Source organism: Coffea eugenioides, chromosome 10 (assembly GCF_003713205.1).
Source record: "Coffea eugenioides isolate CCC68of chromosome 10, Ceug_1.0, whole genome shotgun sequence".
NCBI lineage: Eukaryota > Viridiplantae > Streptophyta > Magnoliopsida > Gentianales > Rubiaceae > Coffea > Coffea eugenioides.
In genome coordinates this window covers 6,374,621-6,379,222 of record NC_040044.1, presented here as the reverse complement: position 1 = coordinate 6,379,222, position 4,602 = coordinate 6,374,621, and the positions used below count along the sequence as shown (strand labels likewise).

The 4,602-nt window shown below is 38.8% G+C and overlaps 1 pseudogene; it reads left to right on the top strand.

Annotated features, from left to right (window-relative positions):
• Positions 1 to 1,915: 1,915 nt before the first annotated feature.
• Positions 1,916 to 4,352, top strand: LOC113748976 (annotated as a pseudogene).
• Positions 4,353 to 4,602: the final 250 nt, after the last annotated feature.

The following is a 4,602-nucleotide window of genomic DNA, read 5'->3' as shown; positions in this document are numbered from 1 at the left end:
CATAACAAATTTTACAGGTTGCAGCAGCCATTCTTTCTCTAATAGAGTTTAATGCCTCTGAATATGCAAACTTAGCAAAAAAAGAAGCCCCATTACCTTCCCTGGAAACAAAATCCAGTCTATCACCAAAATACGGAGTGTTAGAAGCCATAAACTATATTAAAAAAGTAAGAGAAAAATAAATTAAAAAAAATGAACTCAAAAAGAAACAAATTAATCTGGCACCAGTCCCCAGCAACGGCGTCAAAAATTGACAGGTGCCGAACCTGTGCAATAATAATAAATAAAACCTAACTACCACTTAAAGCAGTCAATAATCAATTCGAGTATTGGAGCAGGGACTCTAGGTGTGCAATGGGTTACTTGATTTACCCTATTCTCGAAGAGTTTGCTTAATCCGATATACTTGAATTAATTATTTAACTGAATTCACTAGCTAGTAGACAGTGGTAAGCATGGTCGTCTCCTCAGGGACTAGCCAGAAATTTATTTCTTTTCAAGTGAAGATTAAAGGGGGATTTTTGGGATTAAGTGCCAACTAAACAAATCAAATGCAGAAACAAAAGAATAAATTAAAAGGAATAATTAAGAGAAACTCTAGCCAAGGGTATACGTCAGAAGTGGTTCATGCACTGATCATTGATGCAAAAATAATCCCAACATTTATTAATAGATTAGTTACAGTTGTCATGCACGCGATAAACAACCAACCTTTCCTTAATTTCTCGAAAGTTAAGGTACGACCGTTAACTATTTCCCTAATCCAAAAACAACCCTAAGTACGACCGTAGGATTTAAATTTTAGATTGCATTAAGAATTAGAAAGGCCCAATCCTAACTAACAAACACGCTACGAGGGTTTGTTTAAATTAGATCGTATGTTTCACTGACATAAACCCAATTACGCCAGTTGCTACTGGGATAGAGATAACGAACAATTACGAATTCAATTATCCCTATTTAGCAAAATAGCCGATATGAATAATTAATTATTGCGCACTAATCAATCATACACAAGAGTTATAACAATTAAAAGCAGGAATCATATAAATACCAATAAATGAGGAAGCGATTAAAATAAATTCGATCTCACAGTAATTGTCGAACCAATTCATCAGTTGTCCCCTTGACTAGAAAATAAGAATTCAGTTCTTCATTGTTGAGGAAATTCCCAACATGATACTGTCGAAAGTGGAAAAACTCCCACTTCCGGCTTAACAGCCTCCAATTCAATATATCCCCCGTGACTAGTATCCTAACCTAATAAGAAGAGAAAAGAATCCAAAAGGTGGGACCCTCCGAATTCCTTCTTGTTTTGTTTCATATTGATAATAGGACTTCCTAGCCTCTGTACGTTTCTTCCTAAATAATAGACTAATGCCTTTCTTTTCTCCGTGGTCCCCGCATAATTGAGAGCAAAAGTCCTCCCAAAGCTTCCTGCACCAACCGAGGCTTTCCTTCTTGTTTTGTTTCCTATTACTTGTAGGACTCCAATCTCCTAATCAGCAAAGGAAATGCAATCTCTTTGTAGCACCATGTGGGACCGGTTGTTTGAAATCTCAATTATCTCCAAAAAGTCCCTCATTTTTGTAGTTTTCTACTCCATTCCCTGAAATTAAGTCCAGATACCATATATAACCAAATATAAGTAAATATTAACAATTAAAACAATATTTGGCAGGGACAAAGGGAAAATTAATAATAAAATAACTGACAGTTAAGACCCTATCAATTTTTTTGATGTGATGTATATGAGATAACAAAGTGATTGAAAAATGTGTTGATGATGCAAGTAAATAAGTGTACGTAAATAAGGTGTAAATAAAGTGAAATAGTAGTGAATACAAACACATAATTATATGTTACACTGCCCTTTCTCGAACATTTGCACTGCCTCTTCATTGGTTTTTTTTGACTTTACCATCAACCCGATTCCCAACTAGTGGCTGCTGTGTAATAACGTACAATTTGTCCACTCAAATCCGCAGGCAAGAAGAATGGGTTCCACTGCGCTACTGGAGAAGAAGCCTCACGCCGTCTGCATACCAGCTCCAGCTCAAGGCCACATAAACCCCATGCTAAAGCTAGCCAAGCTCCTCCACCAAAAGGGTTTTCATATCACCTTTGTCAACACAGAATTCAACCACAGGCGCTTGCTTAAATCCAGCGGTCCTGATGCCTTAAAGGGACTGCCTGATTTCCAATTTAGAGCCATCCCTGACGGACTTCCTCCTTCTGATGTCGATGCTACCCCAGATATTCCAACCCTTTGTGAATCTTTTGATAGAACTTGCTTAGGTCCCTTCAGGGAGCTACTTGCTGAACGATACCTCTTCCTCAGAAGTGCCCCCTGTTTCTTGCATGGTTTCCGATGGAGCAATGACCTTCACTCTAGCAGCTGCTCAAGAACTTGGCATCCCTGAAGTTCTTCTTTGGACCTCCAGCGCATCTTCCTACTTGCCGTATTTCCAGTTTGACAAGTTTATCGAAAAGGGTATCATGCCACTCAAAGGTACGACTATATTTTGATGAAAAATGTGTGTTCAAAATTTTTTGTGGTCATTTATTCTCTTCTTCCACATATTTTTGGAAACTTTTTCTTAAAAAAGAAAATAGCTTGAACATTTAATGCCTCTTCCTAAATGGATGCTCTTGTATGATTCTGATGATACTCGGTGTCGTACATCTCATGCCTTGCAGATGCTAGTTATTTGACAAATGGATATCTAGACACTGTTCTAGATTGGATTCCAGGATTAGAGGGTATACGCTTGAAGGATCTTCCAAGCTTCTTTCGAACCACAAATCCCGATGATTTCATGTTGAAATTCGTCATGCAAGAAACTCAGAGATCTAGAAAGGCTTCTGCCATCATTATAAACACCTTTCAACAACTGGAACATGATGTATTAGATGAACTTTCATCTTATCTTCCTCCAATTTACACCATTGGACCACTACACTTGCTAGAGAATCCTGTGCATGGTAAGTCTTTAACAGATTTTCGATCAAATCTCTGGAAGGAACAGCCAGAATGTCTTGAGTGGCTTGACTCGAAAGATCCAAACTCTGTGGTTTATGTCAACTTTGGAAGCATTGCTGTTATGACCATGGTTCGAAGTCTCGGCCGAAACTGAGACGACTCGGCCGAGTCGTCACCGTCTCGGCCCTTACCGATACGATACCATGACGAAACGATATCGAAATACTTGACTCGCCGAGAAATCGGCCGAGTCGTCACTGCGACGGATTGACTCGGCCGAGTCATACCGAATCACTCCGAATTATCCCGAGTCAAGACGAGAAATCAGTCGAGTCACACCGCGACGGATTGACTTGGCCGTTTCTTTTGCTATTTTTTAATTATTTTTATTTAGCATACTTTTTTATATTATTAACAATTTTTAGAATATTAAATACTTTAAAATTTGCGTCTCACTGAGACTGCGACAGATATGTCGAGACCGATGTGGAACATTCCGGGCCGCGACCGCGACCGCGACCGCGACCGTGACTTTGAACCATGGTTATGACACCTGAGCAACTAGTCGAATTTGCTTGGGGACTTGCTAATAGCAAACAAAACTTTTTGTGGATTTTAAGGCCAGATCTTGTCTCAGGCAGTTCAGCTATTCTGCCAAGTGAGTTTCTTGAAGAAACCAAAGAAAGAAGCATGTTTGCAGGCTGGTGCCCTCAAGAGAAAGTCCTTACCCATCCTTCTGTTGGAGGATTCTTAACTCATAGTGGGTGGAATTCCACAATCGAAAGTATTAGTTATGGGGTGCCTATGATCTGCTGGCCCTTTTTTGCCGATCAACAAACTAATTGCTGGCTTTGCTGCACTAAATGGGGTATTGGAATGGAGATGGACAATAATGTCAAGAGGGATGAAGTTGAAAGCCTTGTTAGCGAGTTAATGGCGGGAGAGAAGGGTAAGGAAATGAAGAAAAAAGCCATGGACTGGAAAAAATTGGCAGAAGTGGCTGTGACAGATGCTAACTTGAATCTTGAGAATTTGATTCATCAAGTGCTTCTCAATCCAAGCATTCGAGACATCAAGAACCGTGTATCTGTTAGAAAATAATTAAACCAAACCTGTATTTTTTTTTTAATGATGTTGATGCCATATGTCATCAATGTATTGATTAGTACAGAAAGTTGTACTGTGGATTTGTAAGGTTGGCCGCGTGGGATTCAATCCCATAAATTTAGTATAGTAGTGGTAATAATAGTTAGCCGCATATGGCTTATTGGTGCGGTGAAGAATAGTCAATGTCTTTGTCGGTGGCTGTTGTCTTTGTATTGTAGCTGCAGCGTGTTTCATCTATAAGAAATTTTTCATTTGCCTCGTATATTGTTTTCCTTAATTGTTCCTTTGGATTTATGTTATTGATTTGGGTCCATCAGAATCTAAAGAGTTGTTCTTCGGCTCGTTGAATTTGGACTTGGTTAGAGTTTTTCTTTTTAATTACTCGTACATGCATGGTTCGCTTTCAAAAATGCTTCTTGAGTTCTTTACTTCTTGTTTAATATTTTTCATTGCCGATCCGTTGTTTGCTGCAATATTTCTATCATATTTGTTACTGATTGATGAATGTACTT